We start from the raw sequence: 14,065 nt of genomic DNA on the forward strand, positions 1-14,065 counted from the left end.
CTTTATAAGTAATTTCAGTGCTAAGAATTCTAGTAAAAAGCAATAAAGGAATTTGCTTTATTGCCCCAGACCTCTTGTTCCAAAACATTAATTATAGCTCTAGATACACAAACCCACAGGGGCCGGGCCCTTCCCGGAACTGTCTGGAGGCCCTATGGCCTCCCGGTGCTATACTTCCCCAAAGCTGGAGGCTGGTCTCAAAATATTTTATCCAATAAAAGTTCCCAATGCCCATTTATACAACTGAATCTTCCCCCCCCCCCGCCCCCATTGTTTAGAAGCTTCTGGAGTGTGCTAGGGTTCTCCCACAGTAGTGGCTTGTTTTGAGGACAACGCTCGATTTGTAGATGAATGGTGATTGATCCTGAATGCTCAGTGGATATGAGCAATCTTCACAGTTTACCATGAGAGCCTTCGCTTTGACATGACGTTAACCAAGCAATAAGAAAAAGACGTTTGGAAGTATTAGTGCACAGAGAGAAAGAAGAGGGCTCCTTTGTCATAACAGAATGCGTTGTCAGTTAGAGATTGATGTCAGCTGCGTGCAACAGAAAAGTTATACAGCAGTGTGTTAAACAAATTGTGCAATCCGGGAATGTCATGGAAGCCCCAAGTCCACAAGACTTAGGTTTCCGTCCCTCCATCTTTAGGATGAGGCCTTGTTCTCAGGTTCTCAGCCTGTCAGCCCGAGCTCCAGATGTAATGTCTATTAGTTTCAGTCAAGAAAAAGATGGGCACAGAATGAAGGGCATGGATTCAGCTGAGTTAACACCCCTTAAAGAACCTTTCTGGAAGCTCCACCCAGTAACATATCCTTAGATATTTAGGCCAAGACTGTGTCACATGATACTCCCTCCCTGTGAGGGACTGGGAAATGCAGGTTGCACTGAGCAAAATTAAAGTTCAGTTAGTAAGAGGAGAGAAAGAATATTCCAGAGGCAACCAGCAGCCTCTGCCACAAATTACCTAGCACGATCACAATGACCTACATCTTTTCCTGCAATCTATGAGGATGAAGGCTTTTCACAGGACATCCTTGCCAGTATTTCCACTTCCCCACACCATCATCTTTAATACGTGTTTTTAATGTGCAAAGATGATTCCTAGGGAGTCAGTGGAGTGAATGGAAACGCTAAAAGCCTCCTCTCACTAAAATAACTATGATGTCAACTCAAGAAAAATAACAATCCTTCTGCAGTTACTCATATCAACAATAAGGGTTGAAAAGATCCTAGATCTTTCTAGGACTTTGGCAGGACAGGGTTGCTAGTGACCCATACCACTCTACTTTTTCCCTTGACTGTGCTGGGTCTGCTCCCTTCACATGCAGACAGGAGATGCGATGATGTGCTACATGGAACAGGTGGTCCCACAACCGGCTCTTCTGTCACACGCAGCATGTGTTCCATCTCTGGTCCTGGATAGTGTTCTCTGAAACATCTACATTGCCCCAGACAGGAAGGGTGACCTGCCTTATTCCAAGGTCTGCCTCTAGCTCTAGATGTGGCTCGATCATTTCCTGGTTCTCGGCCTGCCGGGTATTTCCTTGTTTTAGTCTCTCTCTCTCTCTCTCTCTCTCTCTCTCTCTCTCTCTCTCTCTCTCTCTCTCTCGTTCTCCATTCATATAGGATTCTGGAATCTATCCCATCAGACCTGTAAGCACCAATATCAAAGGGAACAAGTCAATATCAAGAACAAGTAAACAACAGCAACAAAACTTGAGCTCTTTTAAAAATCTGAGGCAAAGTGGAAATGGAGTAAAGACACAAGAGTTTAAAGGAAAAGTTCCACTTTATATTCTTAGTGAGTTAAAAACAGATACGGAAACTATTTATAAAGGTTGGGGGATAAAAGGGAGTGAAAAAAAACCAAGAAAAGCACAATGGCCATAACAAAACCTTAGTCGTGCAGAAAGAAAAAACTGACAAAACTCCAGGAAAAATAAACCGGTGAAATATATCATGAACCTGGGAAAGATATTTAAGATGTGAGACATGCATAGATTATTTTTTTAAATAACAAAGTAGGTAAAAGTCTGGACAATACAATAGGGAATTCTAACCTTAAAATGACAATAATTCCAGAAAGAAGACAGATCAAATACACAAAAATAAAAAATAAAAAGGCAAAATTAAAGAAATTTATTTTATCATCTGGCCCATATTAAGTACTCAAAAAATACGCATTAAATGGTGGAGCTAACTAAAAGAAAAGTCAGGAGACTGAAAATTTAGAGGTTTTGTGATCTTCTAAGAAAAACTGATAAGCAGAAATCAATGCCAAGATATAGTCTGGTAAAAGTTTTACAGTCATTGCTGTGTAAGTTTACAAATAACACACAGTTTACTTTTAATAAGAGTTAAAAACACATTCGTATTTCTTCTCTGGGGCACTGATTAATAAATAATGCCCTCAGGGTTTTCAGAAGAAAATGATAAAACACTATTGACCAGCTTCTGGAAAAGCGTCTCAACTCTTCTCCTTGGCTACCCCAAATGTTGAGGCTGAGAAGCTGAATAATTGCCCTCCTAGCCTTTCTCACAGTTAGGAGTGGATACCAGACTTAATTTTATTGCACCAGAAGAAAATAGAATTCTGTTGGGGGAGCTTCTGGATTTCTGATAAAAAGATACAAATAAAAAGATACTATCTCCTTTGTCTTGCTTTGTAATCATACCTTGGACATTGTACTGGTTTCTTATCAATGACACACACACACACACACAAACAAGAAAAACCCATTGTAGTGGCTTTAAACAACACAAATGTCAGAAGTCCGAAATGTGTCTAAGTAGGCTCAAAAAATCAAGGTGTAGACAGAACTGCGGATCCTTTTGGAAGCTCCAGGGAGAACTATTTTCCTTTCTTTTCTAGTGCGACCTCTAGAGGCCACCGCATTCCTTAACTCATAGCCAGCAATATTGACTTCTGCTCCCTCTTCCACTTATAAGGACCCTTGTGATTAGACTGGGCCCCCCCAGATAATCCAGGATGATCTCTCCCTCTCAGGGTCAGTTCAGTAGCAACCTTAATTTCCCCTTACCACGTAAACTAACACAACAGATTCCAAGGATGAGGAGGTGGCCATCTTTGGGGACCATTATTCTGCCGACCACAGGCTTGTAGGCCATATTGGCAGCTGAGCCAAAGCCTGCAACTACATACACTTCTTGTTACGTGAGAAAAATAAACATCTGGAACTGTGATTTTTGTTTTGTTTTGTTACCTGCAGCTTCATACTTCCCTATTGGAGATAGACTCAAATATTATCTCCCCAGCCAAGGGCTTATTCTTTGCAAAAGGCAAGATGAGGTCATTCTCAGAGCTGCAAACTCTTAGAGCATTCATCACTCAAGTCTGTTTTCCAGCAAGACACAGTACAAACGTTCTCTGAACAATTAAGAGATGAATAAGCAATTGCATTCTTTATTAGGGAAGTTGCGATTGAGGAAAATTGGTTATAATCACGGAAACTATCTAAAATTGTAGGATAAATAAAATAAAAAAAACAAAATGCAAGCCTGCAAATTACTAAGAAATAAAAAGAGGAAAATTAAGTTAGTGAAGGTAATTGTGGAAACAAAAGTAACATACTCAATGTAAATATAAAATGAAAGTCTTTTTTTTTCTAATGAAGATTTTATTTTCTTTACTTTTTTTAAAGAAAATTTTAAACTCCAGATTAGTACAATGCAAAATACGAAAGGAAAATAGCAAAGATGAGCATGTCATCAGTAGTACCGTCTTTGACTTCCATGAAAGGAAATCAATAGTTATTGTTGGCATAATTGGGTAAAAAGAATTTCAATGTTTTAAGATAATCCTGTAAGATTATCTTTAAAATAGGGTGTTAACCTTATAAATCATAGATAAAAGCAAATAGATATAGTCGATTGCTCCAAAGGCAAAATAGATAAAAGATAACAAGAAAGCATTAAAATAGAGAAAGTGTAATTAAAGTGACAGATGTAAAACGGGGTACAATGTCTTAATGAGCATAATAGTCTAGAATAATTTCTATGGTAAGTCAGTAGCATAAGTATGTTGTGAAATTTCTTCATGTAGCAAGTAACAAAAAGGCTCACATTTCATAATATACTTAAATGAATTGTCTTTTGCATTTCTAGATATGCTTGTATAAATGACACAGTATTTGGGGGACAGTTGACCTTTTAGTTTCTTACATAAAAATGGGACCATCAGTGACTGTACAAAATAACACTGCTAAAATTAAATATGTAACTTTGAAATATTTAAACGTGGAGTTTAAATAGTCATACACATACATAAATACGAACACATCCACATACAATTGGAAGGAGAAAATTGCCACCTCTCTTCCTCTTCTACCTGTCTTTCTCCCTGTACCTTCACAACCCAAGGAGAAATGGGAAGATGATGTTGACATATCTACAAAATTGATTAGGCTCTTATGAGCGGTACTTTCAAAGCTTCACCTGAGTCTTTGTGTAGCTAAAGCAGCAATCATGAAAAGGGATGAAACTTAGAAATGAGCTCGCTTTTTATTTATTATTAACCCAAGGGAATGTGGTATGAAAGTGGGAGATGATTTTTAAAAATCATGGATTATCACATTTAAATTCAACAAAAATATAGGCTTAAAGGCTTTAATCACTTTAAATGAAAACATGAAACGGTTTATTTCCATATTGGAAATCAGAGTAAATTTCTTAACTGGATCATGTTCATTCATTCCATTCAAAGTAGATTAATGAAGTAGAGACATTTGACAGATAATGTAAGATGTTAAATAAAACTAGTATAAATTACAGAAATTTCCCATGTTAACTCTCATTACATTCTTTCTGACAACACTAATTTCCTCCTTTTCTCTCCACAAACCTTTTAATTGCCTAGAAGAAGCTTTTCTAACACTGCTCTTTATAATAGTGTAATTACTAATTTTATTATGGGCAAGGTGGGCTTCACTAATTAAATAATTAGGTTCTTCCTCCTTATTGTAATTTAGTTCTGTACTATCCATGAGAATTAATGTTTGACCTTGTGAGTTGTGCTTTTCTGAATCACTGCTACCAGCTGGATACTAGAAGAAAAACGGCATATTTATAACTCTCACTGGTTGCAAGATGAAGAAAGAGAATGGGTTTAATCCCACCGTATATTATTCTGCTGGAGACCCCAGAGTAAAGTAAATAATTCATTATCTCCCCCAACAGAGATTTTAAATATCAGATGAATGTAATGCAGCATGTATAAGATAAACAGAAGAATGAGATTATGCTACATTCTTGAAAAGAAAGTCAATACTTACTATGGCTCAAAATCATCTTTCTACTTAGAGGGATTTCTCTCTCTTTTGTCATCTAGGTAACTTCTGTTCATTCTTAAAATCTCAGCTCACAGTTCAGATATAGACCTTCACATATTTGGTCCATTGATTTTTTGACAAATGTGCCAAGAACATTGAGTAGGGAAAGGACAGTCTTTTCAACACCTGGATATCTACAAGCAAAATACTGAAGTTGGATTCTTATATTATACACAAAAAGTAACTCAAAATGGGTCAAAGACCTAACCTTACTCCTAGAAAAAAGCTTTGGGGAAAATCTTCATGACCTTGGATTTGGCAATGATTTCATGGACATGTCACCAAAAGCACAGGCACCAAAAGAAAAAAATAGGTATGGACTTAATCAAAATTAAGAACTTTATTTATCAATGAATACTATCAAGAAACCAAAAAGACAACCCACAGAATGGGAGAAATTATTTGTAAATTATATATCTGATAAGTGATTAAAATCCAGAATATATATATTTAAACAACAACAACAACAACAAAAAACTTCTAAAACTCAACAACAGAAACCAAAAAACCCAACTCAAAAATGGATGAGGGAATTGAATAGACGTTTCTCCAAAGAAGATATACAAATGTCCACTAAGCACAAGCAAAAATGCTCAACATCATTTTTGTCATTAGGGAAATGCAAATCAAAACCACAACGAGATACCACCTGATGCTTACTAGAATGGCTATAATTTTTTTTAAATGGAAAATAACAAATGTTAGTGAGGATGTGGAGAAATTGGAACTCCCATGTATTGCTGGTAGGAATGCAAAATGGTGCAGCTACTATAGAGAACAGTTTGATAGTTTTCTCAAAAGTTAAACATAAAATGACCACATGACCCATCAATCTCACTCCTAGGTATGTATCCAAAAGAATTGAAAGCAGAGACTGGAACAGATGTGTGTACACCCATGTTCATAGCAGCATTACTCACAATAGCCAAAAGGTGGGAACAACCCAAGTGTCCATCAACAGATGAATGGATAAAAAAAAATGTGGTGTATACATATAACGGAATGTTATTCAGCCAGAAAAAGGAATGACATTTTGATACATGCTACAACATGGATGGACCTTGAAAATGTTATGCTTAGTAAAATAAGCCAGATGTAGAAGAGCAAATAATGCATAATTCCAGTTTTATGAGGTAGCTAGAATAAGCAAATTCACAGAAACAGGAAATAGAATAGAGGTCACCAGGCGCTGGGAGGGAGGGAGGGTTATTGTCTAATAGAAACAGAGTTTTCATTGGGGAAGATGAAAATGTTTTGGGTATAGACAGTGGTTCACAGTATTGTGAACATATTAAATATCACTAAATTGTGGTTAAAATGATAAATATTAAGTTATGTATATTTTACCAAAAGGAAAAAAAGTCTCAGCTCACAGATGGCTATTTCGGGGAAACCTTCTGAAATACTCACAGAGACTGTGCTTTTTCTTTCATCATATTTATCTTAGTTTGTAAATATGTATATATTTTGTGTGGTTTTTGAGGAATGTCTTTCTCTTCCCCCAGACTCTCCGCTCCATAATGATTTCCATGTCAGGTTTGCTTATGTATTTTCCAACAGTGTCTAGCCCATTGAAATCATTTGGTATTCAAGTTTTTATTGAATTAATTTTTCCAATATTAAGGAAACCAAAATACAACCTTGAGCTTCACCCACATTGCAATATCTAAATGTTTCCTAGCCATGATGTTTATAGAGTTGACTAATTTTAATAGGTCATTTAAAAATATAATTTAGCAAATGTGGCATGACTAGGCCACACACAAATAGATAGAGAAACAAATCTAATTATTCTATTGTTACAGCATGTAATTATCCATGGTCAAATTATAGATTGTAGAAAGGATAATTGTTTCTAATGGTCTCCAAGAGCCATCATTTTCTTTAATTTGAATCTGGTAGGAATTAAGTGAGGTAGCTGATTAGAAAGGGTACAGCGACACATTTTGATTTTAGGTAATTCATTCTGAAGACTAATAATCATGGTAAATAAACAAACTTGTCTATGAGAATCTACATATTTTGTAGGCGGCTGCAGATAACTAGCAGAGTGGGTTAGTATTATGGACTTTTATATCTAATAATTTGCAATAACTTTTTGTGCAATTGCTAATAAATAGTCCAAACGGTGAACAAAATAAAGAGAGTGAGATTTGCTCCTAGCTTTCTTTTTCTTCTTTTTCTCATTTGACTAGAAAGTTTAAGATTTTAGGATAGCTTCTTCAGTGAATACTTTAGATTCTGAATACCCAGAAGAATATTGGCAAATTTTTATTCTGTAAGCATTTTTATTTTTATTATTATTATTATTTTTTTTTTGTAAGCATTTTTATAATGCAATTCTCCTTCCAAAGGCAGGTTGACCACCCCCTTTTTATTTTTGCTGATTATTGTATGTATATGTAAATTTGGGTCTGGGGGCTTGAGCAGTGTTCAATTGCTTTACGTACTAAAGTGTTGAATGTGTAGGGGTTTGTGTTTATTTTTAAATAGCAATGAGATGGAAATGTTAGGATACCAAAGGGAAAAAAAGCAGTCAAAAGGGATCACAATTTCCTGTCAATAAATTGTACTGGTCAAAAGAGAAGCAGCTGTCATCTCCACTACTTCAGGACTCTTGTGTCATCGGTGACTCTGGTGGGGGTTGGGGGTAATAACAACAGGGGCATTAGTTAGTGGTGGCCCCAGAGCTGGATCTCCCAGGCTCTTATTTTACCAGGAAAGAGAGAGTGTATCATGGTCATAATGTTACTTTGCCTGGGATAGAACGATTATGTTTGTTTCTCTGGGAAAATCTACCAACAATTCTTTTTTGTCTTACTTGAGCTATTAAAAGATCACTTCCTAATTTACTAATGAAGCAAACGTGTAAACTAACAAGATTCTTAAAGAAGGTATTGGTACAAAATGACATGTATCTTTAAGGAAAGGATGCATGAATGAGTTACTTTCTTTATATCATGGTCATAATCTCTTCGTACCTCTGTTCTTTTTTCCTAACATGTAAAAAATGTTACCACATGGAGGGCCACTTGGAGATTTTCATGTAGAATCTGAGCTAGAAGGGCGAGGATCTGGAGAAATAGAAAAGACACAATAAAGCTAGAGGTAGAGAATGGGACGGGGGTCTACGTGACTAGGTTCCCCCAGGGTTTGCAGTTAGAGATAACCTGTGTCATATCCAGGTCAAGAAGCTTCATAGACAGGTGTGCTTTATCTGTGTTCTCTTTTCTTTTTACTGAATTGATATAGAAAAGTAGAAGTGTTAGAAGAAAAGAAAAGAGGGTCTTTGGCGTCAAGTAGGAAAGAATTCAAATCTGAGCCGATATAGAGTTTAAAGTGAAAGTACATTTATTTAACAGAGAGTAAGTAAGAAAACAAAGAACACCCTTAGACAGAGTGGCCGTCTCTGGTCGCAAATAATACAGGGAAGGGGCATGAGGATTCTTTTAGACAATCCCAGAACACCATCCTCGCTGGAACCTTGAAGATGGAAAAAATTGGCTAAGGATGGGTCACTTTCTTAATTGCATATTGGAAGGAATGAAAAGATACCAAACTAAACTGATAAACTATAATAAAGTAAAAAAAGATGACTCAGAAAAAGGATACAAGTTGTTTTATTTTGTTTTCTTTTTATATAAAGGCCAGCGCGTATCTTTGTGGTCAAGAAGCTCACCTGGGCAGCTCCTTCTATGTGAGAGACCTCAGACGACCCAATGATTCTCATTGTCACGAAAGGTAAGGAATGGAAGGATCGCGTGTGACTTGGTATTTTTGGTCAAGTCTGGAAGTGACATATGTTTCTGCTCACATTCCACTATTCAGAACTAGTTATCCGGCCTCATCTAGATGTGAGGGAACTGGGAAATGTACTTTTCTTGCACTCCTAAGAGGGTGATAAAATGGTTTGATAAATCTATAGCATTGTCTTTGCCACCGCTGTTTTTTTTTTAAATATCGCCTGATATTTGGTCATCCGATCATATTTATGAAAAAAAATATGTTGATTGTTACCTGTAACCGACAACATTGCCTCTGATAGCAGGGGCCTCTTCTCTGCAGGAGAAAACTAACTCAAGCACCCCGTTGGTGGGTGTGGTGTGTGGATGGGCAAGCTTTCTGCTCAGATAAGCAAGCTGGCAACCTCTTCTCTGGACGCCACTGCCCCTCCTAGGTTAACAGTTTCATTCCTGTGGAAGGTGTTTTGCCAGCTTCCTGTTATAGACATTTTCCTTAAACATATTCAGACATGTGGGAGGTCAGAAGGGAGGCTCTGACTCAGCAGCCGTTGAACATGCATGTAGCTTTCATCCCACTGTCTTGTGTGGAGTCTTTCTCACGCTGTCTGCACCCTGTGGCTCTGAGGGCCTCTGGAAGACAGCACTGCCTCACCTGCTGCTCTCTCCCCCTACCTGTACTGAGCTGTGTCTCTCTCCACTCTGATTTATATATCACTTCGGCTGGAGCCACCTTTGGTCTTTCTGAAACTCCTAAAATCTTGTTTGGCTATCGATATTCTCTGTATCGTTAAATAATCTTAAACAAGTTTTTGCACTATGAAAAACGTGCCGTTTTGCAGTACACTGACTAACTGGTTGAACATGTAGCTCATTTCAGTATTGTTTTTGGCAATTATAAACAAGTCTGCAGTACACCTTTTTGCACCTGGGGTGCTAAATGTCTGATGATTTTCTTAGCTCAAATTCCTTGAAGTGGAATTGCTGACTCAAAGACTGTTTGCTTTTTCAATGACTTCATATATGTCTAGCAAATTGCCCTCTGGAAATATCATGCTGTCTTCTAAGCCCATCAGCAGTAGGTATTATCATTAAAAATATCTTTACTAATAATATATTTATGCCAGTAGCACTTACGAACTGGGTATCTTTGTTTCCTTGACTGTAAAATACGGCCTGGGTATTAAAGTCTTGTAAAGATTACACATGTACCTCATACATGCCTATCACAAACTAAAACGCGGGCTCGGTTTTGTTTTAAAAAATGATAAATTATTTAAAAGATAAAAGAACCGGCTGGTTGTCTCTCAGGGTCCATTGAACATGTTATGGGGGATTAAATGAGATAATATATGTAAAAGTACACAGAAGTGGTATATATGTAATATATAAGTGTTAAAGATCATTGTTCTCTCTCTTAATCGGAGCCCCTTGAATGCAAGGGTATTCTAAATCCAAAGTCCTAGCTGGGACACAGGGGAAGCATGTGGATAGCATCTGAGCTTGGGGGCAGATGGTAGGACTGACCCATTACTGAGGAAAATCAAAGAGACCAACAAAAGATTGACCTCCGGGAATTTACTTCCCCTTGGCCAAGCATTCCGATTTTCTTTTGATGACAGATTTATCTGAGCATCTGTGTGTGAGCAATTTATTTGTAAGACTGCTGTCATCTCCTCCCTGTACACCATCCCTGTGGCTAAGTGATTTTCTGCTCACCCCCACTCTCACGCCGTGTTTATATGAATTTGACCCAGGTACAGAGAGGACACGTTTCTGGTTCACGCAAGAGCTCTGGGAATTTTGAGAACAAGTTGGCAGGAAGGAGGGGACAGAGTTTTGAAAAAGAATAAAGAGAAAAGAATGAGCATACTGAGTTGTGAATATGTAAAGGGCTAAACCTGGCTATGGAAAGCTGAATATAAAATACTGGAAAGTTAGATCCAGAAATCATAGAAAAAAGGAAAATTTGGGTTGAACAGGGAGAATAATTGTCCAGACGTGCCTCTGCCTTGACCTTTTCTGTACATGTAGGATCTTTGGGATGAAATACTGGCTACAGAAAGCATTTTACATTAAGAGCCTTATTTTTCTGCTTTCTCTTTTCTTTCTTTTCCCTCTGCTTTTCCTGTCCCGGAGTGCACCCTAGGCAGTTAAATGAAGCCATTGTTTTACATCACGTTCAGCTCTAAAATACATTTGATTGTCACCAGACCCCACCCCCCCCCACACACACACAGTCCTTGCATTCTGCTTTGTTTCCCCCACCTGTGGCCTGAAATCAACTCTGAGCATTTTCCATGTGCTGCCTTATGAAGTAAATGAGCCAGGCAAGGGTCAAAAAACACGGCTGTCCATTCTGAGTGTACACCAATTAGGTTATGCATTCTTCTGCTGCTAAGAGATGTTAAAAGTCATAGCTTAAACCAAAAAAATAAAAAATAAAAATGTTTTTTTCCCATTTGAATAAAAGAAGCCCAGAGTGAAACTGTCTAGAGCTGGTAAAAAGCCTGGGCTTTGGCAAGATGGAGGTTCATTTCTCTTTCACGTAAAAGCCTGAATGTGAGTAATTCAGGGCACTTTAGAACTTGCGTAATTACAAGGACCTGAGAACTCCTTCCCTCCCTTCCATCCTTCCTTCTTTCTTTCTTTTTCCTTTCTCTTCCCTATCCCTTTCTGTCTATATTTGGCACATTCCAGCTGCATTTATCTGGTTGTACATGTCTCAGAGATTATTAACTTATTTATCTGTATTTAGCATCTTATGAATGTTGCTCGCATCTACACTTAGTTTCTTTACCCTCTTTATTTGCTTTCTTGTCTCTATAACAGATTCTAACTTTCTCATGTAACAATAGATAAATGTCAGGTATGTTGTTTATGTAAATAATATGGCATATGCACGTGACAAACATCTTTTACTTTCTTCTCTCTTGGTTTTTCATTACATCAAAATTTTTGAAGTCTAGACCCGTTGTCCTATAGCAGCTTTTTACTTTGATCTTTATCTTCTCATTCTATACTATCCTTGGACTTGGGACATTGTCAGGAAGAAATACGGGCCTTCCCCTGACCTAGACAAACCTTTGCAGTTAGTGAAAATATCACAATAGGGGCTTCTACTTTGTACTGTTGTTTTCTTTCCTAAGGATAGTCGTTAAGCCTGGGGGTAGTGGCCACACCTTGGGCTTTTATGAAACACACAGCAGCCAACTCTTTCTCTGTGTGTGTTTTCCACATGGTGACACAGCCTTCTTGTGGATCTTTCCTCAGCTATGACATCAAGGACATGAGGGACCGTTTCAAGGAGAACTGGAGGAGGGAGACTTTATAACTGGTATCTTATTGATGACCTTACTCACCCATTAGGGGACCTTGCCTCATCTTCACTCTGCTCACCTTTCAAAATCCTTAGGAAAGGATGGAGCGTTACTTCTGCAAGATCAAACCCCCGCAATGCAGGAACTCCTAGGTTACTCAAATTTCTTTACTTGGCTTCCATCAAGCATTGGGCCGTATTAAATGTAATATTTATGTCTTTATGGGTAGAGAGGTATTGTATTTAAATATACTTCAAATATAAATATTTTAAGGAGTGAGGTTTCACAGACATACTTAGATACTATGCTCGTTGTTTTTTACCACTGTGATCAAATGAAGTAATGATATCTTTAGGAGACTTCTAGCTTAAGAGAAAAAAGCAGGAGGAGGTTCTTGATTGAAATGCATATCCTAGGCCTTATTTGGGCCCTGAATATATCTTTGACTGACTTCTAGCAGCATCTTATGCTTTATTCAATCAACCGGTTTTCCTTGGACAATGTTCCTAGAAATCTTGTTTTTTCACATCCGTGTAACCCTGATCATATGCTTTTTTCTAGCTCCTAAATTCTACAGATGCAGACCGTGGATGTCTTCTGCCTAAGGGTGTGTGTGTGTGTGTGTGTTTGCTTCTCTTGTTTTGTTGTAACAGCTCTCCAAGCAATTTGTTTCTCTGGGTATGCTCTTGGAATCTTATTTTATTTCTAGAATCATAGAATCTAGAATCATTCAAAGAATAGGCCCATGTTTACTTACATTTAAAAACAAATTTCATTTCAAAAGATATGATTGGTCATTCAGTCCCATCTTCCTTCCACTGGTTGATGACTCCATGTTCTGGGACATTCTGAGTGCATTTATGGATCATTCTAGCACCGGAAGCATGCTTCTATTATATAACAACGTCTGGTAACGGTAAATACTCATTAAGTGTTTATTCTTCTTATTAACATTATTTTTGTACGTTGATTCAACTTTGGATTTATTTTTCTTTTCATATTCCCTGATCCCTTCACAAGTTTTCCTTTGATCATTTTTGTCTTTGCTTACAGGCCCTTAATTCGTGGAGTCCTTTGGGAATCCTGAAATTCTCAGTTTCTGTGAAATTCCCATTGCCTTTCAAATATTTGAAATTCTTAAGACTGCAAATGTACATGCTAGCAAAAAAAAAAAAAAAATACCAGTTTCAATTTTCCTTTGTTAAACACTCTTGTGAAGAGGAAAATTAAATTTTTCATCTCTTGCCTCCAATCCTAGCTTTTTCCTGTTTCTCTATCCATGGGGGAAGCAAAAGATGGTTCTTTTCCCTGATACGACACACCATCATTAAGAGCTCTGGAGCCAGACCGCCTGGGTTGGTTTCTTGGCTCAACTAAGTACTTGCTAATCTAGTGACCGTGGGCAGAATTATCTAACCCATCTGTGCTTTCTTATGTGTGGAGTCAGGGTGATAATGAAGGTCTCCTCAGCAGAGGGTCTCCGTCAGGATTAAGTCGTTAAACATTTCTCCACTCAGAACACAGCCTGAGGAAGAAAGAGTCAGCACTGATAGACATTAGGGGAACCACTGTGGTCTGCAAAGCAGCTGTGATAATCCCCACTGTTCTCGGTTTACGACGAGAAGTAATGGAGTGGAGTACATTAAACACATGAG

General features: G+C 37.7%; 1 long non-coding RNA gene across 3 annotated transcripts in view; it reads left to right on the forward strand.

Annotated features, from left to right (window-relative positions):
• The window catches only part of LOC141567572 (uncharacterized), a 191,047-nt gene that overhangs the window by 3,791 nt on the left and 173,191 nt on the right, over nucleotides 1-14,065 (forward strand). For all 3 annotated transcript variants that reach the window (XR_012490333.1, XR_012490335.1, XR_012490334.1), the window contains exon 2: nucleotides 8,997-9,091. This is a non-coding gene — a long non-coding RNA (uncharacterized LOC141567572). The remainder of the gene's footprint in view (nucleotides 1-8,996; nucleotides 9,092-14,065) is intronic.

The sequence above is a fragment of the Rhinolophus sinicus genome, linkage group LG11 (assembly GCF_036562045.2).
Source record: "Rhinolophus sinicus isolate RSC01 linkage group LG11, ASM3656204v1, whole genome shotgun sequence".
In the NCBI taxonomy this organism is placed as follows: domain Eukaryota; kingdom Metazoa; phylum Chordata; class Mammalia; order Chiroptera; family Rhinolophidae; genus Rhinolophus; species Rhinolophus sinicus.